General features: G+C 40.5%; 1 long non-coding RNA gene across 1 annotated transcript; it reads right to left on the bottom strand.

Moving 5' to 3' along the window:
* Positions 1-1,620: 1,620 nt before the first annotated feature.
* Positions 1,621-24,023, bottom strand: LOC115112785 (uncharacterized). Its single transcript, XR_003861016.2, has 3 exons — positions 23,940-24,023; positions 23,145-23,229; positions 1,621-2,435 (listed from the first exon to the last, which is right to left on the bottom strand). It is a non-coding gene; the product is annotated as an uncharacterized LOC115112785 (long non-coding RNA).
* Positions 24,024-25,740: the final 1,717 nt, after the last annotated feature.

Raw genomic sequence — 25,740 nt, 5'->3', positions numbered from 1 at the left:
CTGGATTACTGACCTCTGCCTGCCCTGACCCTGCCTGCCTTTCTGTACCTTACTGACACCGCCCCGCCCTGGATTAAACCCTAAACCCTTGAATACAAAACTTGGGCTACAAATGTCCTAAGTAATGCTGTACACAACTTTCCAACTCCAGTAAAAGAGCACACATGCCCTCATTTTTAAAATGGAAGTATAAATTAGAAAACAGGTGGGACAACTCACAGATTTGGAAAAGGACATACATTTTAGGTATTGATAGTGTGCGAAGTACCATGTCTACTGCGTGCATTTGAATTGTAATAAGTCGTTTGTCAGTTCCACATGGGCCAGCTTGCATTTCTCCGTGACAGGTGCATTCCCACAATCTGCCGCACTGCAATAAAGCACTGTGTCCCTAGGCAGCACCGTGGGGATGGCATGCATCTCATGGATGAGGGCAACAATCTTTTCCTGGAGAGTCTGAGAGCTGGTCTCTCCTCCTTTCTAGCAAGACGCATGCAGTAGTACACACTGCCACTTGTCTGCCACTTTTGCCCTCAGAACAGCCCCAATGTCGGGGTAGGAACTGTACAAAGCGTTCCACAGGGATGCTGGCCCATATCTATGTATGTTTGTTGGTAAACACGGACATTCAAGCGATTAAAAACAGAGCCTTTAGATTTGTGTGTGTGTGTGTGTGCGTGCGTGCATGCATGCCTGTGTGGGTGATCTAAATCTGAGGGCTGTAGTGCTGTTGGACACAACTTTTTCCAGACCACTGAATGCTGAACAGGAGCTACTCACAGAGAATGTCCAACAGGGGAAACAGCTCAAACTCACAGAGACACTCTCAGGATGCATCCCAAATGGATTCTGATCATAGGACTCTGATCTAATGTGAAGCATTTTTTAGGGAATAGGGTGCCATTTGGGACGCACCCTGAAACTCAAACCCCCAGCTAGTTTTTTTTCATCCCAAACCAACAAAAAAACAAATAATTCTCAATGTTAAACTGGCTAAATGCCACTATTGACAAATAATTTGTCTGCTGCTGAATAGAGTGGCAGAGTATTGAGTAGTCTTAATGTGTTTGTCAATGCCTGTATCTACATCCTGCTGTTATCCCACAGACAATATAATTTGATAGGGAACAAGGTGGGAAGGAGAGAGAATTGAGTATGGTATTACATTTTATCTCAACCTTGTCCTCACTTTCTCTCGGTTTTTATATTTTTGTCTGTCTCCCCCCTAAATCTCTCTCTCCCTTTCTAATTTGTTTACCATTCCTGGTTGTCTCTCAGTTTTCCGTCTCACCAGTTTCCTGCCAAAACATCAGAGTGATCCATTAATTACAGGTTGTCACAAAGTGTGTGTATGTGCATGACTGTGTGTGTGTGTGTGTTCTCTCAGACTGTGATGTTATTCTCCTGCAAGCACCTTCGCCTTCCTTAAGTCAACTGAATTCCGACTACTTGAGGTCAGTCTTGAAATGAGCAAGAAAGGGCTGCATTTGAATACGTTTGAATAACTTCTATCCAGCAGGCTCATTAATCATAACAGCAAACACAAAGCTAATGCTGATAAACAGATTCACTTAATATGAAATGAGTTTCTTATGCTCCAGACATACAAGGACAATCGGTCATACTTTATTGTAGGTGTCCTTATGCATGCACTCATAACTGCTTTAAAACAGCTACATGACACATTGTAAAACTTGTCATAAGTTGTTTATAACTAGTTATGAGTAACCCCATATGATGTTATAAAACTAGTTAACATTTGTGTTATAGATGACTGTTTGTCCTGTTGTCATATGCTCTAATATCAACCATTATTAACGACTGCTATTACATAGTCTGCATGACAACTTTTGTCATATGTTATTACATTCTACACAAGTCTAGATACAATATTTTATAACAGGGTGTTATTTAATTTACCAACCTCTATGTCACCAACCACATTATTACATTGATTGAAATCCTAGGCGTCAAAACCATGTCATATGCACAGTGCGCACAGACACCTTAAGTAAAGTGACATTAATTTGAGGTATTATAAAAAAAATGTATGAATGTGCTTATAGCACATTTTGACAACGAGACAATAAACTGCTCTGAGTTGTACAAATTGGACCACGTCCAGATATAAAAAGATACATTATAATAACAACAATTTGCTCAAAAAGCACAAACATGTTCAAATGAAATGTAAGTAAATAGAAATTTACAACAAAATCAATGTTTCTTGGACACATCAGGATTAGTGACAGCTGTGAAAAAATGAAAATGTATAGGCTACAGCAATAACAACCACTACATAAAAAAAGGTAGTTAGGGTAGTTAGTTAGGTAATTGCGTAGTTGATGTTGCAATTGCAACATTGTGTCGATTTCCAGTGTTGAGCTCTTTGGTGAGGAGAATACTTCCCGCCATGTTGATGGAATGTGGCAGCACTACAAAAAAGAAGCAAGACTCAGGTAAGTGTAAAATGGGTACCGGGTTTAGTGCCACACTCACAGACATGGAGGTGTGTTCATCAGTCCATAGCCTTAGAGTGTATTGCTAACACACACACACAAGGTTGTAAACAAAATGGTGGATGCTTAACATAAAGGTTTACAGCCAAGGGAAACATTTCTTTACTTTTACTATTTACTACATTGTAGAATAATAGTGAAGACATTAAATAACACATATGGAATCATGTAGTAACCAAAAAGTGTTAAACAAATCAAAATAGACACACTTTTCCTTGATGACAGCTTTGAACACTCTTGGCATTCTCTCAACCAGCTTCACCTGGAATGCTTTTTTTTTGGAATGCTGGAATGCTTTTGAAGGAGTTACGATATACACTACCGTTAAAAAGTTTGGGGTCACTTAAAAATGTCCTTGTTTTTGAAAGAAAAGCACATTTTTTGTCAATTAAAATAACATCAAATGGATCAGAAATACAGTGTAGACATTGTTAATGTTGTAAATGACTATTGTAGCTGGAAACGGCACATTGTTTATGGAATATCTACATAGGCATACAGGCCCATAGGTAAAGAGGCCCATTATCAGCAACCATCACTCCTGTATTCCAATGACACGTTGTGTTAGCTAATCCAAGTTTATAATTTTAAAAAGGCAAAAAAAACAAAAAACTTTTGCAATTATGTTAGCACAGCTGACGTACTGACAACAAACTCTTGATTAAAGAAGCAATAAAACTGTCCCTCTTTAGACTAGTTGAGTATCTGGAGCATCAGCATTTGTGGGTTCGATTACAGGCTCAAAATGTTCAGAAACAAAGAACTTTCTTCTGAAACTCGTCAGTCTATTCTTATTCTAAGAAATGAAGGCTATTCCATGTAAGAAATTGCCAAGAAACGGAAGATCTCGTGCAACGCTGTGTACTACTTCCTTCACAGAACAGCGCAAACTGGCTCTAATCAGAATAGAAAGAGGAGTGGGAGGCCCCGGTGCACAACTGAGCAAGAGGACAAGTATATTAGAGCGTCTAGTTTGAGAAACAGACACCTCAAGTGTCCTCCACTGGCAGCTTCATTAAATAGTACCCATAAAAAACAGTCTCAACGTCAACAGTGAAGAGGTGACTCCGGGATGCTGGCCTCCTCTAACTTCCTGACCCTGTGACTCTATAATGAGGTCGACAGTGTGATAAGGCATTTTGAGAAAAAAAATCTACAGAATGTGTTATTCTTTTTGACATTTGTCTTAGAGTTTTGTATTAACCTCTCTGGGATATGTGGGACGCTAGTGTCCCACCAGGCCAAAAGCCAGCCCAATATAAATAAATTACTATAAAAATCAAACTTTAATGAAATCACACATGTAAGATACCAAGTTAAAGCTACACGTGTTGTGAATCCAGCCAACATGTCAGATTTCAAAAAGGCTTTTCGGAAAGGCTGAGAGTAGCACCTCTGTAAACAAAGAGAGAAAACATATTTCAACCCTGCAGGCGCGACACAAAACGCAGAAATAAACATTTAAATCAGTCCTTACCTTTGATGAGCTTCTGTTGTTGGCACTCCAATATGTCCCAGAACCATCACAAATGGTCCTTTTGTTTGATTAATTCTGTCGCTATATATCCAAAATGTCCATTTATTTGGCGCGTTTGATCCAGAAAAACACCGGTTCCAACTTGCTCAACGTGACTACAAAATATCTCAAAAGTTGTCTGTAAACTTTGCCAAAACATTTCAAACTACTTTTGTAATAAAACTTTAGGTATTTTTTAACGTAAATAATCAATAAAATTGAAGACGGGATGATCTGTGTTCAATACAGGAGGAAAACAATCTGTAGCTAGCTTTCTGGTCACTTGCCTCTATCTAACAGTACACTTCAAGATGGCCGTACTTCTTCATTACACAAAGGAACAACCTCAACCAATCTCTAAAGACTGTTGACATTCAGTGGAAGTGGTAGGAACTGCAAGAAGGTCCCTTAGAAATCTGGATTCCCAATGAAACCCCATTGAAAAGAGAGTGACCTCAAAAAAAAAAATCTGAATGGTTTATCCTCTGGGTTTCGCCTGCTAAATAAGTTCTGTTATTCTCACAGACATGATTCAAACAGTTTTAGAAACTTCAGAGTGTTTTCTATCCAAATCTACTAATATGCATATCTTATCTTCTATGGGTGAGTAGCAGGCAGTTGAATTTGGGCATGCATTTCATCCGGATGTGAAAATACTGCCCCCCTTCACCAAGAAGTTAAGCTACATTCTTAAAATGTGCACGCAGCATTTGTGTGTTTGAGTCACTTTTAATTCTTAATTGATCTACCGTTTCTATCATAGGCCACTGTAATCGATGGTGGCTCAGGGCGGTAACATTCTGCTCATCTGATGAAGGTGCTCATGGGTGAGATTCAAACTTTAAAGACCGAGATCGAGTCATTGAAGGCAGACCATCAGAAGAGAAACATTCTTTGAGGGCAGAGATGCAGGCGACAGCTAATGCATTGTTCCAGAGCCAGGCGGTTTTGGCGGAGAGTCACTCCTCATTAGTGAAACTCCGGGTTCATTAATACTGTGTCTCAGAAGTTTCTGTCCATGAATGATGTAACCTGAAAAAGCATTAAAGACAGAGTTAACGAGTACTAGAGGTCACCGAGAAAGTCTGGACATGGCCTGCTCCTGCCTTATGTAAGGAATTAGACACTTTCCCATGTTTACTACAGTATGCTATGTTTACTTGTCAGACTGCACAGTAGCCTAATAAACAAATGCAGTTGGCTTATATTACCCAAATGTAAGACCATATACTGTACAGTACTGTATTTCCTCATCAGCATCTTAATGCTTTCGTTAATAAAATAATGATAAAAATTCTCTTTCAAAATGCTGATGTTTATTTAGTTATGGATCCATAACGAATTACTTGTTCAAATATTATATCCATTATATTCTTGAGATAAGTGTTGACTGAATACATTGGGGCAAACAAGTATTTAGTCAGCCACCAATTCTGCAAGTTCTCCCACTTAAAAAGATGAGAGAGGCCTGTAATTTTCATCATAGGTACACTTCAACTATGACAGACAAAATGAGAGAAAAATATCCAGAAAATCACATTGTAGGATTTTTAATGAATTTATTTGCAAATTATGGTGGAAAATAAGTATTTGGTCAATAACAAAAGTTTCTCAATACTTTGTTATATACCCTTTGTTGGCAATGACAGAGGTCAAACGTTTTCTGTAAGACTTCACAAGGTATTCACACACTGTTGCTGGTATTTTGGCCCATTCCCTCCATGCAGATCTCCTCTAGAGCAGTGATGTTTTGGGGCTGTTGCTGGGCAACATGGACTTTCAACTCCCTCCAAAGATTTTCTATGTGGTTGAGATCTGGAGACTGGCTAGGCCACTCCAGGACCTCCACTCCTTCATTGCCCGGGCGGTGTGTTTGGGATCATTGTCATGCTGAAAGACCCAGCCATGTTTCATCTTCAATGCCCTTGCTGATGGAAGGAGGTTTTCACTCAAAATCTCACGATACATGGCCCCATTCATTCTTTCCTTTACACGGATCAGTCGTCCTGGTCCCTTTGCAGAAAAACAGCCCCAAAGCATGATATTTCCACCCCCATGCTTCACAGTAGGTATGGTGTTATTTGGATGCAACTCAGCATTCTTTGTCCTCCAAACACGACGAGTTGAGTTTTTACCAAAAGGTTTGATTTTGGTTTCATCTGACCATATGACATTCTCCCAATCTTCTTCTGGATCATCCAAATGCTCTCTAGCAAACTTCAGACGGGCCTGGACATGTACTGGTTTAAGCAGGGTGACACGTCTGGCACTGCAGGATTTGAGTCCCTGGCGGCGTAGTGTGTTAGTGATGGTAGGCTTTGTTCATTTGATCCCAGCTCTCTGCAGGTCATTCACTAGGTCCCCCCGTGTGGTTCTGGGATTTTTGCTCACCGATCTTGTGATCATTTTGACCCCACGGGGTGAGATCTTGCGTGGAGCCCCAGATCGAGGGAGATTATCAGTGGTCTTGTATGTCTTTAATTTCCTAATATTTGCTCCCACAGTTGATTTCTTCAAACCAAGCTGCTTACCTATTGCAGATTCAGTCTTCCCAGCCTGGTGCAGGTCTACAATTTTGTTTCTGGTGTCCTTTGACAGCTCTTTGGTCTTGGCCATAGTGGACTTTGGAGTGTGACTGTTTGAGGTTGTGGACAGGTGTATTTTATACTGATAACAAGTTCAAATAGGTACCATTAATACAGGTAACAAATGGAGGACAGAGGAGCCTCTTAAAGAAGAAGTTACAAGTCTGTGAGAGCCAGAAATCTTGCTTGCTTGTTATTGACCAAATACTTATTTTCCACCATAATTTGCAAATAAATTCATTAAAAATCCTACAATGTGATTTTCTGGATTGATTTCTTCTCATTTTGTCTGTCATAGTTGAAGTGTAACTATGATGAAAATTACAGGCCTCTCTCATCTTTTGAAGTGGGAGAACTTGCACAATTGGTGGCTGACTAAATACTTTTTTGCCCCACTGTAGGACTCGATTTACTGTGGATATAGATACTTTTGTACCGGTTTCCTCCAGCATCTTCACAAGGTCATTTTCTGTTGTTCTGGGATTGATTTTCACTTTTTGCATCAAAGTACGTTCCTCTCTAGGAGACAGAACGCGTCTACTTCCTGAGCGGTATGACGGCTGCGTGGTACCATGGTGTTTATACTTGCGTACTATTGTTTGTACAGATGAACGAGGTACCTTCAGGCATTTAGAAATTGCTCCCAAGAGTGAACCATACTTGTGGATGTCTACAAATTTTTTTCTGGGGACTTGGCTGATTTCTTTTGATTTTCCCATGATGTCAACCAAAGAGGCAATGAGTTTGAAGGTAGGCCTTGAAATACATGCACAGGCACACCTACAATTGAATCAAATTACGTCAAAAAGAAGCTTCTAAAACCATGACATAATTTTACAATCTTTTTTATATTATTTTTACCTTTATTTAACTAGGCAAGTCAGTTAAGAACAAATTCTTATTTTCAATGATGGCCTAGCTTCCTGTTCAGGGGCAGAACGACAGATTTGTACCTTGTCAGCTCGGGGGTTTGAACTTGCAACCTTCCGGTTACGAGTCCAACGCTCTAACCACTAGGCTACCCTGCCGCCCCAATCTGTTTAAAGGCACAGTCAACTTAGTGTATGTAATCTTCTGACCCACTGGAATTGTGATACAGTGAATTATAAGTGAAATAATATGTATGTAAACAATTGTTGGAAAGATTACTTGTGTCATGCACAAAGTAGATGTCCTAACCGACTTGCCAAGACTATAGTTTGTTTACAAGAAATTTGTGGAGTGACGAGTTTTAATGACTCCAACCTAAGTGTATGTAAACTTCCGACTTCAACTGTAACTGTTCTAAAGGCGTTATGAATGCATACATAAGGACACCTACAGTAAAGTATTACTGGACAGTCATTAGCCATAGACACCCTTCATCAGACCGGATATCGTGTCAAAAATGTAAGTTTTATTTTTATTTTTATAATGTCCCTTCGTCTGGTAATATTATTTTTATATCCTGATAAAATGACTAAATACCTAAGGACTAGACACACACACGTCCGCATTCGCAGAAACACACTTATACATGTACTCTCGCGCACGCACGCACGCACGCACGCGCACGCACACGTACACGCACACACACTCTCTCTCTCTAACAGAAATGCAAACAACTAACTGAAACAAAAACATGCACACGCATGCACTCAAGCATGTACCATGCAAACATGCACTCATGTTTGATTCAATATTTTTGCAACTCAGTTCTTGTCGGACAATTGTACGTAATTTTCACCTAAATCAATACTAATGTTTGCAGGCCTCTCAATGTGTCTCGTCAGCTAGTTCAAACCTCAACTAGATGAAACCAAAGGTGACAATCTAAGCACCCTTGGCTGACAGGTTTTGTGTGCCTGTGTGTGTGTGTTTGTGCGTGTGTGTGTGCGTGTGTTGCAGCTCAGTGTGATGCAAGCCTCAGCTGTCCAATTTGTGTTAGAGGGGGGAAAAATGGTTTGCTTTGTCACAGTTGGACCTTGTTAAAGGCCCAATGCAGCCATTTTCATATCAATATATAATACATTCTGGGCAACAATTAGGTACTTTACTGTAATAATTTATATTTAAATTGATAAAAGCTTTTTAGCTAAAAACTATTTCTCAAACAATTTTGCTAGGACTGGCTGGGAGTAGTCTGAGTGGAGAGGTGCAAACTGAAAACTAGCTGTTATTGGCAGAGGTTTGGAACTCTTTGTTATTGGTCTCTTACACAATTAACCGCCTGGTGATGTCATCAGGCGAGCCAAAACTCCCGTCCATGCAAACCTTCTGATTAGAAGGTCCTGTGTAGATTTTATTTTCAACCAGCAACTATCAGTTAATAACACTGATTTAATAAAATCTAACTATAACAGTGTTTGTTTCATCAGCTATTGTACAATATGATACAAAACACAGGAAAGCAATGATTTGACTGCACTGGGACTCCAAGGGACGGTTAAGGCAGAAGTTGCCTCAGTCAGAAATCTCAAAATGCATGAATTTTAGAATATATGTTCTGGAGGTCGAAAATGTATAATCTGTTCATTTCTTAATTCTTATCAATAGTTTCTCTTTTGAGGAGTGTAGTCGCAGGGCAGAGGCAGGGATGTTAAGTGTAGAATGTACGTGGCCTGCATGTCAAGTAGTAAAACCTGTAAAGTACGAGTATGACAGAGTGATGCTACTTTCTAGAGCCTGTAGCTCTCTAGACAATTCTGCTAGTGGACATTTTCTTTATGACTTTAAAACCAAGGAGTTACAGCACACACTTCTTTCCTGTACAGTTTCACTTTCTTCATTTGAAATGCCAATGTTTGGGTCTACCGAACTCCGACAGTCTGGCAGTTAGTTGCTTGAGTGAGGCCAGTAGACCGAAACACTGGCATTTAAAACTTCTTAGGGCTAGGCCCCTTTTTCTCAATTTCTGCCTGAATGACGTGCCGAAAGTAAACTGCCTGTTGCTCAGGCCCTGAAGCCAGGATATGCATATAATTGGTAGCATTGGAAATAAAACATTTTGAAGTTTGTAGAAATGTTGAAATAATGTAGGAGAATATAACACAATAGATATGGCAGGAGAAAATCCAAAGAAAAATCAAACAGAATGTTGTTGTTGAGAGACCATCCTCTTAGAATGGCAAGTATAGGGTCATATTGAAAATTAGCTCCCTGGATGTAATTCCTATGGCTTCCACAGGGTGTCAGCAGTCTATGTTCAAGGTTTCAGGCTTGTTACTTCAAAAACGTTTGCGGGTGCCATGAAGACAGGACAAACTTGCTAAAATCGGTTTCCTATTGAACATACTTCTTTCCGTAAGAAATATTATAGTTTTATTACATTTGAGGGTATCTAAGGAGTAAATAGAAACGTATTTTGACTTGTTGAAACAAAGTTTAGGGGCAGATTCTCGGATTCCTTTCTCTGCACGTTGAACGAGTGGATTACTCAAATCGATGACGCCAACTAAACTGACTTTTTGAGATATAAAGAAGGATTTTATCCAACAAAACAACACTACATGTTATAGCTGGGACCCCTTGGATGACAAATCAAAAGATTTTCAAAAAGTAAGTGAATATTTCATCTTCATATGTGAATGTATGAATGAAACATGTGCCGGTGGAAAAATATTTTGATGATGCCATCCTCAAACAATCGCATGGCATGTTTTCGCTGTAATAGCTACTGTAAATCGGACAGTGCAGTTAGATTAACAAGAATTTAAGCTTTCCACCTAAATGTTTAAAATCCATAATATTTATGATTATTTATTTGAATTACTCGCCCTCCAGTTTCACCGGAAGTTGTTCCGCTAGCGGGATGCCTATCCCTTTAACCTCGGAGCAGGTTCTCATTTTCACTTCGGGGCTTCAGCCATTCCTAGGCTGGGATTCCCAGTGGAGCCACAGCTACAGTTCTTATACAAACAAGAGAATGAGGCTGCCAGGAATACTGCAGCCAATGTTAATTGGTGATGTGTCCCAAAAGGATTGATATATTATGAAAGTTTCCAAACAGGATCGGCCATCAGCAAAAAAAAGTTGTGTAATGACACTTTTCAAAAACATTACAACCAAATCAATTGGACACAGTATTACATAATGTAGCTTTAATATAAAAAAAGTATGATTTCTTAGTAGAGTGGGTAAACTGAGCATTATGCAAAGTAGTTAAGTCATGTATGTCAAGGGACTATAATGTTACAATATGTGCAATGTTACCATAAATAAATTGCATTATTGTTATGCAAAAATAGTGAAATACGTCCACACGCACACAATCTCTGAATCCAGCAGTCCCAGTAATGATAGCTAGGTGCTGGGGTACAGTACGAGTGACTGAACCCTATCTCCCAATTATTCCTAAGGATACTGAGATAGAGTGGCGTGTGTGTGTGTGTGTGTGTGTGTGCACCCCCGTGTGTGTGAGAGAGTATCTGCTCTCTATTGGAGATCATTAGAAAACCACTCAGTTGAAACAGATCATTGTAGAGAGAAATGGATGGGGGGGAGAGAGAGAGAGAGAGAGAGAGAGAAATGGATGGGGGGAGAGAGAGAGAGAGAGAGAGAGAGAGAGAGAGAGAGAGAGAGAGAAGAGAAATGGACAGACAGAAGGAGAGATGTCTCTGCCCCTAATAGCACAGCGGGAGGCTCCCCCAGCACTCTGTAACCCTTTATTTTTTATTCTATCTATATTTTCAATTCCTCACTCCCTCCCTTGAATGGTGTCCTCTCTACACAATTTTGAATTATTGCTTGTAAGATACTGACACAAAGCATAAAGTGTGTGTGGGTCTAAGTTTGTGTATGAATATTCCAGTGTGAAATTGTGTGTGTGTGTGTGTGTGTGTGTGGCAGATGAACAGCACCAGTGTGTGTGTGTGTGTGTGTGTTTGTGTGTTTCCATATAGCTAATGCCTCTGTATTTATCTGCCTTATTCTAAAACAGATTAAATACATTTTAAAAATCCTCAGCAATCTACACACAATACCCCATAATGACAAAGCAAAAACAGGTGTTTAGAATTTTTTGTAAGTATAACATATATATAATATATATAAAATATATATATATAACATATACCTTATTTAAGAAATACCTTATTTACATACGTATTCAGACCCTTTGCTATAAATTGAGCTCAGTTGCAATTAAAAATGGAAAAAAAAGGCAAATCCAGTCATACAATCAAAATCTTCACACACAGATGTTTCTACAACTTGATTTTAGTCACCTGTGGTAAATTCAATAGATTTGACATGATTTGGAAAGGTACACACCTGTCTATATAAGTTCCGACAGTTAACAGTGCATGTCAGAGCAAAAACTAAGCAATGAGGTCGAAGAAATTGTCCGTAGAGCTTCGAGACAGGATTGTGTTGAGGCACAGATCTGGGGAAGGGTACCAAAACAGCATTGAAGGTCCCCAAGAACACAGTGGCCTCTATCATTCATAAAAGAAGAAGTTTGGAACCACCAAGAAACTGAGCAAACAGGGGAGATGGGCTTTGGTCAGAAAGGTGACCAAGAACACGATGGTCACTGTGACAGAGCTCTAGAGTTCCTCTGTGGAGATAGGAGAACCTTCCTGATTACAGGCCTGAGCAATTCCAGTCCTCTGGGGCCTGATTGGTGTCACACTTTCCCCCTATCCCTATCACAGACACCTGATTTAAACTAATTGCATTTTTAACTGAAGATCATGATTAGTTGAATATTGGAGTCAGGTGTGTTAGCTGGGGCAAACGTGTGACACCAATCAGCCCCCCGAGGACTGAAGTTGCCCAGGCCTGTTCCAGAAGGACAACCATCTCTGCAGCCCTCCACCAATAAGGCTTTTATGGTAGAGTGGCCAGGCGGAAACCACTCCTCAGTAAAAGGTACATGACAGCCAGCTTGTAGTTTGCCAAAAGGCACCTAAAAACTCTCAGACCATGAGAAACAAGATTCTCTGGTCTGATGAAAGCAAGATTGAACTCTTTGGCCTGAATGCCAAGCGTCACGTCTGGAGGTAACCTGGCACCATACCTACGGTGAAGCATGCTGGAGGCAGCATCATGCTGTGGGGATGTTTTTCAGCGGCAGGGACTGGGAGATTAGTCAGGATCGAGGCAAAGATGAACGGAACAAAGTACAGAGAGACACCTGAACATAGCTTTGCAGCAATACTCCCCATTCAACCTGACAGAGTTTGAGAGGATCTGCAGAGAAGAATGGGAGAAACTCCGCAAATACAGGTGTGCCAAGCTTGTAGCATCATACCCAAGAAGACTCGAGGCTGTAATCATGCCAAAGGTGCATTAACAAAATACTGAGTAAAGGGTCTGAATACTTATGTAAATGTAATATAAATTGGCAAACATTTCTAAAAATCAGTTTTTACTTTCTCGTTATGGGTTATTGTGGGTTATTGTGTGTAGGTTGATGAGGGGAAAAAACGATTTAATCAATTTTAGAATAAGGCTCTAACGTCACAAAGTGTGGAAAAAGTCAAAGGGTCTGAATACTTTCCGAAGGCACTGTATCTCTGTGTCTCCCTGTCACAGTGACCTGATAAGGGGGCAGAACAGGGTGCCAGTGGGGTAGTTAGTCGATTCTCCTCCTCTCTAGCAACCTATTGAGGGAAGACTCCTATGAACATCACCAGTGTGTGTGTGTGTGTGGAGGCTTATCCTGGAGTATTATCCGATCTTAACTCATCTCTACCCCCCCCCCCTTTACACACACACTCCCTAAGGGCTACGGTTGGAGTGGCAGAAAGAGAGAAAGTGTAGCTGCTCATCCGCTGAAGGATGACAGTTTAAAAGCCCCAGGGGTCTTTCACTGGCTGTTCAGATCAACTGACAGGTGTGTGGGTGTGGGATGGAGTGTATGTGTGTTAGAAGATAGTTTTTGTGTGTGTGTGTGGGTATCAGAATAACTCTACCAGTATACATTGAGAGGAATGATGTCTAAATAAGAAAACTGTGGCATTTTGTTCAACTTTGTTGCATGGGAGGCTAATTTCATGGATGTATCAATGTTCAGATGGAAGGCTATCTGTCTGAGACGGTTGTTCATGGGTGCCAAGGAAAGCCAGGCCTCTCCCAAAGATTTACCAAGAAAAAAGAAAAAACATACAAAATAATTGATCTTTCATCTGTCTGTGTTTCATACAATTTACAAGAGGCTGAATGTATCTCACTGGAAAAAGCATCAGAGCGAATGAAACCGCGTCCCTCTGTCTCAGTATGGGTAGCCCAACTATCAGATGCTGTCTGGTCAAAAAGAGCATGACATTGTTGCCGCCCATAGTATTGAATACAAGAGAAGTGAGCGAGCATTTGACCACCCTTGATAAAAAATATTAAATAATAGCCAATCAGCATTAAGCTAAACTGTGTGTGTTCAGCTGTGAATGGTCCTGGCGCACCAAAAAAAAAAGTGTTAAGGGAAGCCAGTTTGGATTTGGCTTCACACAAATCACTTCACCAGAATCCAAACCTCATTGACAGATAAATATTGAATTTTTGCATCTCGTTGTGCTGTTGTGCTCTGGTGGCTACCTAGCTAGCTAGGTAAAATAAGCCATGGATGGAGATAGGGATTTGGACTTGTGGTTTTACTTAATTCTCCATACTGGCCAATGATTATAATGGTGATTCTAATAAATGTATACATTGTGCCTCTGGCCTGAGAGGATGGAAGTTCAACATGTAGCTAGATGTAGTAGGCCTGTTGCATCGTTGCCATGAAGGGAAGTTAGGCTAGTGAGCAAGCATTTGTGACCCGTTTCAGGAAACTAGGCGTATGTCGCGCTACTTCACAGGAAAAAATTCTAATCAGAATGTGTTTGTTGGCAGAAATGCCTTCTGGAACATGTGAACTTTCTTGTGCCTTTATAACAAACTTGTAAATACTCTGTAGATACAAATACAATTGTTAAATTAGGAGCCTAGTTGGTTTAGCCACAGAAAAAGTCAGCAACCTTCCCACTAGCCATGATTGGCTGACATAATGAGTGGGCTGGACATGCCGAGAGATGAGTTCGGATTGGTCTGCGATGTAGCACGCTTCTGTCTATTTGAGCTGGTCAGCATGTTTAGTAGGTAATCATATCTAACGCTGCTTTAAAAAAAAGATATCACGTACTAAAACTGTAGTGTTGTTCTCCACTTTCTGGAGGACCGAGTTTTGAAATCAGTGGAATTAGTGTATGATAGCTAAGGAGATGGAGAAAACACCTGTCTCTGCATTACATCTTCAAACTAAGGACAGCCATGGCATCCTTCACAGAGAGGTAGAAGCGTCCATCCATGGGTAAGTAGCCTAGAACAACAAAAACTACATGACAGAGTCATAGACTCTCTAGACAACATGAAAGAGGATGGCATTGCTAGCATTTCTTTACAAGTACAAGTCAACATGCTTTTTTCTTCTTACACACACACACACACACACACACACACACACACACACACACACACACACACACACACACACACACACACACACACACACACACACACACACACACACACACACACACACACACACACACACACACAGAAATTAGTACCATGGACAGCCACATCATATTTAGCTTACGTTGATTGGACTAAATAGTTGTTGGTATCTTTCATTGTCACTGTATTAGGTGATTAGATGATGTTGAAGTTTAAATGGTGTTGGATTAGTGGAGGCAGCTCCTGTTTTCTTTGCAAGGTAACTCTCCGTGGTTGTAAGTCAATAGTTTCGTCATCCGAAAATGTCGGAAATATTAACTTGCTTGAACATGCTGTAGGTCATGTAACTGTTTGTTACATGCAATATGTTTTGTGGACTTCACTGGACAGATGCTGCTCTCCAGTTTTGTGATGGAAACAATGATTTGGTTGAATTTATTCTTATTATCTCAGCCTTAGGCCTATATATCATGACGTCAAGCCATATTAACTAACATGCTTGGCTTCTCAGGTTGTTGTTTTTTACACACACATACCACTACTTTTGTTAGGTCTGATGAAGTCTATTTTAGACTTTAGACAGTTCTGATCACACAGCAATTACCACCATTACAGTGCCTTCAGAAAGTAGTCATACCCCTTCACATATTCCACATTTTGTTGTGTTACAGACTGAATTAAAAATAGATTAAATAGATTGGTTTCTTTTTCACACAATCCACATATAATACCCCATAATGTGAAAGTGAAAACATGTTTATTAACATTTTTGAAGATGTATCAAAAATGAAATACAGAAATATCTCATTTACACAAGTATTCACACCCCTGATGATGCATGTTAGAATCGCCTTTGGCAGCGAGTACAGCTGTGAATCTTCCTGGGTAAGTCTCTAAGAGCTTTGCACACCTAGATTTGGCACATAATTCTTTAAAAAATTGTTCAAGCTCCATCAAGTTGGTTGTTAAACAGCCATTTTCAAGTCTTGCCATAGATTTCGATTTAAGTCAAAACAGTAACTAGGCCACTCAGGAACATTCAATGCCATCCAGGTTATATTTGTCCCTGTGTTTTTAGGTTATTGTCCTGCTGAAAGGTGAATTTGTACATATGTTGATGTTAATCCTATGCTAAGGCTAATGATAACAATAGCCTAATATACTCAATATGCTGTAAACTATTGTCTTTTAACAGTTTCACTCAATTAATTATTGTCATACCCTGATCTGTTTCACCTCTCTTTGTGATTGTCTCCAGGTGTCACCCATTTTCCCCATTACCTCCTTGTATTTATACCTGTGTTCCTGTGTTTGTCTGTTGCCAGTTTGTTTTCGTTTCGTCAAGCCTACAGTGGTTCCTCCTTTAAAAGTTGTGAGCTTACAACACGGCTTCATTACTCAAGACCACCACAAGGGGGAGTTAGAGCACTCATTATGCATTTGGTTCCCCTATATGACCAATCATATCGAGTGGTTCCAATGACGAATTTGACGCGAGCCACCCGTCCCTGGTGACTATCTTCAGCAAAGATGGCTGACAAAACATTACGGGGGAAGCAAATGTAAGTAGTTATAACGTCATAACGAGTTAAGCAAAAAATGCACAATTGAGAGGAATATGTTAGTTAATGCAGAGACAAATGACTGAGCATATTTTTTTGTCATAAAGATAATTTACGAAAATCACTATGTAGCAGTTTCTTTTCAATCTAGTACCAGGTGTATCAAACTCCATTATTTGAATGATATATAAATATATATATTTAACCTTTATTTAACCAGGTAGGCCAGTTGAGAGCAAGTTCAACTGCAACCTGAACAAGATAAAGCAAAGCAGTGCAACAAAAAAACAACACAGAGTTACACATGGGATAAACAAAAGTTTGGGAGCCTGATGAGCCGGCTGAGGCGTAGAAGCCTGACCGAGCTAATCGAGGCAAGGAAACCTCTCGAGCCAGCTAAGGCGTGGAAGCCTGACGAGCTAGCTGAGGCACCCCCGGTTCTATCGGCGGCGGCACCCGGACCCGACATCACCGCCAAAAACAAAAAACTCCCTGATGCTTCAAATAGTGGTGTCACCATTCTGTAAGGACCGACGCTGGAGACGAGAAGCAAGTACAGGGAGTGAACATTTAATGGAAAACGGACATCAAACAAAACAAGAACAGCGTCTGGATGGTGGGAACAAAACGACATGACGACAATAATGCTGACACGGGGAACAAAACTTAGGAAAAACAGCCGTCTCCTAAAGTTGATTCAGCTGCGCGATCGGGGCACCACCAGTACAGAGCTTGCTCAGGAATGGCAGCAGGCAGGTGTGAGTGCATCTGCACGCACAGTGATGCAAAGACTTTTGGAGGATGGCCTGGTGTCAAGAAGGGTAGCAAAGAAGCCACTTCTCTCCATGAAAAACATCAACACCTTTCCGATTGTTTGGTGCATCTGGAGAAAAAACCTTGTTCAGAGAAGACAAGGTGAGTGCTACCATCAGTCCTGTGTCATGCCAACAGTAAAAGCATCTTGAGACCATTCATGTGTGGGGTTGCTTCTTAGCCAACGGGGTGGGCTCACTCACAATTTTGCCTAAGAACACAGCCATGAATTAAGAATGGTACCAACACATTCTCCCGAGAGCAACTTCTCCCAACCATCCAGGAGAGCAACTTCTCCCAACCATACAGGAACAGTTTGGTGACGAACAATGCCTTTTCCAGCATGATAGAGCACCTTGCCATAAGGCAAAAGTGATAACTAAAACATAAATATTTTGGGTCCATGGTCAGGAAACTCCTCAGACCTTAATCCCATTGAGAACTTGTGGTCAATCCTTAAGAGGCGGGTGGACAAACAAAACCTCACAAATTCTGACAAACTCCAAGCATTGATTATGCAAGAATGGGCTGCCATCAGGATGTGGCCCAGAAGTTAATTGATAGCATGCCAGGGCGGATTGCAGAGGTCTTAAAAGAGAATGGTCAACACTGCAAATATTGACTCTTTGCATCAACTTCATGTAATTGTCAATAAAAGCCTTTGACACTTGAAATGCTTGTAATTATACAGAAATGCTTATAATTATTCAGTATTCCATAGTAACATCTGACAAAAATATCTAAAGACACTGAAGCAGCAAACTTTGTGGAAATTAATATTTGTGTCATTTTCAAAACTTTTGGCCACAACTGTACATTGTGCAGTAAAGGTTGATGTTTGAAAGCAGCTTGGAATTGAAGAAAGCACCAGAACCACGGCAGAATCAGTGGGATCTTGCTTTTTGCAACAAACAGGTAGAAAAAGCACATGATCAAACATATCTTCGGACATCATTGATGACGTACTTCTGATAAAGTGATACATACGTAGTTACACTGCTTCGAAGTTAGCTGCTTAGCGATTTGACACATGCCTCGGAGCTCTGGTATCAAACGTAACATCACTACATACCAAACCAACAAGTGTGTGTTCGTGAAAGAAAACAAGTCAAGAACTAAGCTATTGTTCCATATTAGAGAAAGGGAGTTTGAACTGTAAAGTTCTGATAGAAAACTTAGCTAACAGCAGAATGCTAACTTACATTAGCTAATTTTGCTTACTGGTGCTAGCCAGGTGTTAGCATTCTGCTGTTAGCTTACTTTGCTAATTGGCAATAGTTAAATTTGATAACTGGTGCTAGCCATTCGACTTGACTGCTTTTCCCTCATGGGCACCCATTGATTTTGTTGACTCACTCAGGTATCATATGAACACACAGTTTCATGCTCGTTGGTATGCAAATCCTCTTGCTACCTGTCTCTCCTTAATTGTCGACCAGTTTTTTGGCTCACTGCCCCGCATTTTACAGTTTGCTTCTACAGCCCCAACTTGCGAATTGGTCATGTCCTGCTCGTATAGTACTGTACAGTATATGTGCAAGCAGGATCCATACCGTGAGCAAGTCCTCCACTTTCTCTGTGTTTGGCGTGTGATGTGTTGCTTTGTGTTTTTGCTATTTCATGAGCTGTGCTTGTTTCGGGAGGCGGGGTGCGGGCTGTATTTGCGAACCAACTGTAGCTTATAGCAAACCTTTAGTAAATTCCGGTCAAGAACAGAGACAAAGCACTGTTACCCTAGCTAGCCTGTAGTTTCAAATGGAAGTCGCAAATGAACGGTTTCAACGTTGCAGGAAAGTCACGACTTCTGCCGAAGTCGGCCCTTCTCCTTGTTCGGGTGGTGTTCGGCGGTTGACGTCACCGGCTTTCTAGTCACCACCGATCCATGTTCCAGTTTTGTTTTGTTTTGTCTCTATTACACACACCTGGTTTCAATTCCCATATCATGTTCCTTATTTAACCCTCTGGCATACATTTCTGTTCTGTCCATGATTGTTGGTGTCTTAAGTGGTTGTTGTATGTGCTAGTGTGTATGTATGTTCCTATTTGGAATTTTTGCTTGACTTTTTGAGTAAACTCCGTTATGTTGCTCAAAACCTGTGTCCTGCGCCTGACTCCGCTACATCTCTGCACCCAATCGCTGACAAGGAAGCTGTGTTTATTTTTGCTCTATTCCAGGACAATGTGAACTTTCAATGTAGCAAATGTTTGCTAGCAGAGGACTACAGCGGCGAAGTGGCTACTCTTAGCAAACTTACACAAGCTACTGGGGAATCCACGTCCACCTATTTTCTCTTTCTCTTCTGCTCCAGAAGCTGGATGCCGATCTGACCTGATGAGAGTGTCTCTCCATAACCGATTGGCCAGGGCTATGCAGTGATCCCTCCCCAAAGGGGTCTACCCCTTCCCTAGAAAATGGAGTTAGTAGGATGCTTCTGGATCACTTAGGGGATGTTCATATTCTTGACCCTGTCAACGAGCCTTGGAGGCACATCACTCGCCATGGAAGTCGATAGCAGCGGCTTTTGGCAATTGGGGCATCCTTAGCGGTGGGAAGCCATTTAATGACATTAGGAATGGTAGCTCGGAATGGCTGAAACAGGATTTTGAAGAAGTGATTGGGTCCTATCATAAAACGTTTCTGGCCCTGTTCCCTCGCTGGGTCGAGATAGTGAAAGTTTTAGCATTCTACTAGCAATTCACAACTAGCTAAGTAACAACTGCAGCTCTTTGGGTAACTGTTAGACAACTTTGACACCTTTTGGAAGGAGAGGATGCTCTATAAGGAGGAAGGGTGGCTCCCTAATCATTTGGGTGCCTGGATAGTGTCCAAACACTACAAGGCAGCGCTGAGGCAATTACTGATCAAATCAAGCTCCTCAAAGGTATTTACTCCCATTAAATTGCAGCGATATCATTCTGCCACACCTTCCCATGTTGACAGATGTATTGTAAATTGTAATTCTGTGCCTGTTAATTTAATTTCCATTGATAGCTCTGTTAGCTCCTATAAAGAACCCACTATCAGCTCCACCTATGTTATTAATAGTTTTATATTTATTTATTTAACCTTTATTTAACTAGGCAAATCAGTAATTTAACTAGGTAAATCAAATTATAATAATTATAATAATTATATAGACCTGATCATCTGTTGAAGAAATTGACCAACAAAGGCCAGTTGTGATGTTGTGATACAGCCCAGGGTCAAATCAGGGTCTGTAGTGACGCCTCTATCACTGAGATGCAGTGGCTTAGACCACTGCGCCACTCGGGAGCCAAGCTATTGATCTCAAGCTATCGTTTTGCTACATGTGCTCATAAGCACAGAGGTATTGTCTATAGTAGTCTTGTGCACATTTACCTGAATTCTACTATTAGCTCTGCAACTTTGAATCCAATCAAGAAACCTATTGTGGCTTGCTCATCCAGTTCTATTGACTCTTGTGTCACCATGGATACTGCTGTTTTCAAATCTCACAGAGGGCTTAGACCAGGGGTCTCCAACAGTAGCTCGCAGGCCACCTATGAGTAGCTCGCTAAACAATTCTTAAAGTGCATACAATTTTCACGTGTTCCACCGCAAACGGTCATAAACAAATCTCCCAGCTACTATCTAATCAAATAAACATTGACATGATCCCACATCTGGTTAGCCACTATTGGCTAACCAGATGCGGGACTAAAAGCCAATTGGAACACAATACCTGCCCATTAATACCAGCCCGTCTGTCTGTGTGGTGCACGTTTGTTTATCACTCCGTGTTTAGCCAGTTGATGTGATAACCGTCTTGTGGGTTGACAGAAATACTTTCCCCCAAAACCTTCTCGATTAAATGTTAACTGCAAAGAAGGCTTACCTGGCAGAAGTATATAATGAGTAAGTGTATAAAATGTATCTATTATTTGCTAACTTTTCCATGAAATGTGCAGCAGCATTACAGAACCATCACTAGACTGGCACACAAGACAGCACATTTCTCACTTGATAGATGCGTAATTAAAGCCGCTTTCTAGTACCTGAAATGGTTGTGTTAGGAGATATAAATCTTGATTGGCTTACACATCAAATCAGTTTAAGAATATCTGTCTTGAGTTCAACTTGACTCGGCTGATAATGAAACCCACTCGTATTAATGTAAAACATATAGCAAACTCCTCATTGAACTTAACCTGACTAACCGTCCCCATAAGTTTAAAAAATGAACTAATCCATGGTACTCTCCTGTACTCTCATACCTCCTCTTGATAAGTAATCAAGCCTGGGACAAGGCTAGATAAACTGGTTCGTTAGCTGATTGGCGGCTTTTTAGGCCATTGAGAAATATGTGCACCGCATCGGGCTAAACAGGCCTAGACGCTATGACAGACTGTTAGTGATCCCTCTAAATTCTGGAAAACCATTAGTTCACTGAATCTGAGTAATTCCTCTTCTTCCCTGCCTAAACAAGTAGTTTTAGACTCCTGCATCATAACTGAAAATTGTAAGTTTTGTGACGTTTTTAAAGCAGCATTTTATCTCAGCTGGTTTCCTATTAAAAATAAATGGTGGTGATACAGTTCTTGGCCAGTCAGTTCACTGTTCTTCCCACATACAGACTCAAGTTGCGTTGATGGCTGATCAGGCAAACTCACGTGACTTGGGAAATGGTAGTCAGTGTTTTTCTTTTTGGCAACAGAAACAGTCATTGGTGCCTTATTAGCTATTGACACCAAGAATTCATTAGGGGCTGACAATTTGGACCTGTCTTTGCTTAAGTATGCAGCGCTCCTCATTGCTGGCTCAGTAACACCAATTTTTTAAATTTCACTTAAGTATCAGGAAATATTCTAAAAGTGTGGAAAGCAGATGTTGTGCGGGGATAGTAGTAATCTTGATAGGCAACCCATTTCCAGACTCCCTTGTCTTGCGGAAATACTAGAATCATTGGTCAACAAACAGGTACGTTATTTTATCTGTAAATGGTATTCTTCATGTTAACCAATCCGGATTCAGACCTAAACATAGCACCACTACGGCTACCATGCTTGTTGTAAATTATATTGCAAACATCTTAAAAAATAAAGAATTGTGCTGCCATGTTTATAGACTTGTCAAAAGTATTTGATAATGTAGACTATGTTATTCTGTTGAATAAACTGTCCGAGGGTTAGCTACTGATGCTTGCCGATGATTTCAAAATTATCTCAATGACAGAACTCAGGCCACCAAGGTAGATGGAGTGAAATCTGAGTTCCTTAAGTTACATAAAGGGGTGCCCCAAGGTTCGATACTCAGCCCACTACTCTTTACAATCTATATAAATAACATTGGTAATGCTGTAAAAAAAAATATGAATTTGTGTGCAGATGATACTGTGTTGTATTCCATTGCTCCATCGGTTGACGTGGAGTTCCAGGTCTCCGGTAGCCTCTGGAACTGCCGATCTGCGGCCAACAAGGCAGAGTTCATCTCAGCCTATGCCTCCCTCCAGTCCCTCGACTTCTTGGCACTGACGGAAACATGGATCACCACAGATAACACTGCTACTCCTACTGCTCTCTCTTCGTCCGCCCACGTGTTCTGTGTTCACGTGGAAATGTCTAGTAGTTAAGTCTAGATACAAAATAAAACCTAGGTAGCCTAAGGTACATACACTATAAACACCATTTGAATAAACTACATATCCTCAATAGTGTTGTGTTTGCATTGGCTTAAAATAGGCTACACAGCACAAATTCAGCCAGCCAGGAGTACCTGTAGCTGAGGATGGGTGAGCGTGACTGATCAATTGTTTCATTCAGGAGAGAGGTTTCATCCGAGCAGGGGTTCAACATCATTCCTGAAGTAAAATAGAAAAAAGGAACTATTAAAAAAGCTCTTAAAATGCCATAAATCCAGCACAAGTCTACACAATATGTGCAGGTTAACATTCATGAATGTGCGGTAGCCTTAGCCAGCCCTAAGACAGACAGGCTTAACATGATCACAACAACATGTTTCCAATAAAAGACGCAGCAAACTGGTTATGCTATTGAACAATTCACGTTGAACAGGCCAACATAAACGTGTTCTTTCATGATTTACTTTGTTGTTTATATCACTTATGAAAGTGGACATGGAATGGAAAGTAGTCGATAGAAGATTCAAGACACTCAACTTTTTCAATTTTCCATTGATTTCTGCCTGATTCGTCCTTGCGCAAGTGCAAAGTAATGGAGTCGCTAGTTGAGTCTCTTGGTAAAATAGCATCACTGATTCAAGTTTCTGCTGTGATAAAGTTATACATTTTATGTCACCAAAATGTCATAAACAGAGCTGACAGGATTCCATATTCATGGTGTTATATAATATATTAAAATCTGAATGTTTTTGTTTGTATTATAATATGTCTTCTGTTACCATTCCTTCCCATGTTTTAGGCTAAGCTATACCTGCTACAATGGTGTACTATGAAACCTGAATGCACTTCGTAACTAACATTTATAGCATTAACTACATATTGTAGCTATAACAATAACACCAATAATCAATACACATATTGATCCTTACAAGTGTCTGTCCAGCAGAATAAAGCCAACCCTTGTTTGCTTGATGCGTCTTCCACTAAAACAAGCCAACGCGCAGAACAACAACTGTCCGCCCGGGTCAAAGCATTTCGGTGGGGGATGAACAGCGCTGGCCATGTATATATGACTCAAATACCACCAGGATAGACTGAAGGTGATGCTGTTGAATGACAAAGACCTATCCACACTGTTCAAAACGTTGACATGAAAAAACCGCTTGCCCACACAACGACATAAACGCTTTCTGCCATCTGTCTAGTACAGTTGAAACCGGGATTCATCAATGAAGAGCACACTTCTCCAGCATGCCAGTGGCCATCCAAGATGAGCTTTTGCGACCATGTCTGTAGTTACAGTAGGTCAAGATGGTTTGTTTTAGAGAAATAAAGGAACATTAAGGAATATTTCTGGGATCTTTTATTTCAGCTCATGAAACATGGGACCAACACTTTACATGTTGCAGTTATATTTTTGTTCAGTCTTTATCTCTCAAATTTTGGGATTTTACATACATCCCTGTTAGTCAGCATGTCTTCTTTACCAAGGTAATCCATCCACCTGAAAGGTGTGGCATATCAAGAAGCTGATTGAACAGCATGATCATTACACAGGTTTACCTTGTGCTGGGGACAATAAAAGGCCACTCTAAAATGTGCAGTTTTGTCACACAACACAATGCCAAAGATGTTTCGAGTTTTGAGGGGGTGGGCAATTGGCATGCTGACTGCAGTAATGTCCACCAGAGCTGTTGCTAGAAAATGTTGTGTTCCCTACCATAAGCCACCTCCAACATCATTTTACATAATTTGGCAGTACATCCAACCGGCCTCACAACTGCAGACCACGTGTATGGCGTCGTTTGGTGGACTTGTTGGAGTTGGTGCCTCTAGGGCAATTCAGGCAGATGTTAGAGGGACTTTTAATTGAAACATTCGTTTGTTTCATATAATTGTGTTTTGCGTTTTGCGTTTGCTTTTCATGTATTTTGAAATGTAAGTGTATATAGATGTGTATAGTGTAATTGTTGTTTATTGATGTGTTCATGCAGGGTTCATCTGCCAAAGAGACTGCGGTCTCAGCATGACTCCCTGCTTAATTTTTTTTTTTAAATACAAAATGTTTTAAAAAATGAGTGTCCATTTGTGTCTGTGTTTGTGCAGGCATGAGTGTGAGTGTGTGCGCATGTCGCTATTTTTGTGAGTGGAGTGTTTCTATGCGCATTAATGACCCCTGTTGTCTGTAAACAATGATGACAGGTACAGTGTGTTATCATATGGATTCATGTTCAGATCTTATGTTGCTTCTGACCGCTCACATTATGATCCTAGAATCACACCCCCTAGACTAGAGTCATATTTAGATTAATATTATGGCTCTAATACCCCTCTCAAATAAGTTCACCTTGAAAGCTTAGCTCATCCATAACCACATGCATATGTAACTATTAGTGCCAGTTTGAGTAAGTATATTAGTGAGAGTTTGTCACATACTTCATTTTGGCTCTTCATAGCTAAATAACAAGCAGATACTATAAGCCCTTTTAAACCTCCATCCACATGAAGGTAAGTGTGGTGATACAATTGTGCAGATTTAAAACGTATTGCAACCAAGGCCAGTGAGGTGAATATACTGTATAATATATCCAATTGGAATTTAAGTTAAGAGATGCTCCTTGTTAAGATGGTTTTAAAATGCCCTGAATTATTTACATATCCATCCCCCACGTTCTGTCTCGCACAGAAAGCTTAAGTGTGTGTGTGCGAGCGTGTGTGTGCGTGCGTGTG

Source organism: Oncorhynchus nerka, linkage group LG28 (genome assembly GCF_034236695.1).
Source record: "Oncorhynchus nerka isolate Pitt River linkage group LG28, Oner_Uvic_2.0, whole genome shotgun sequence".
NCBI lineage: Eukaryota > Metazoa > Chordata > Actinopteri > Salmoniformes > Salmonidae > Oncorhynchus > Oncorhynchus nerka.
The sequence above is the reverse complement of the archived record's forward strand: the minus strand, read 5'-3'. Positions and strand labels throughout refer to the sequence as shown.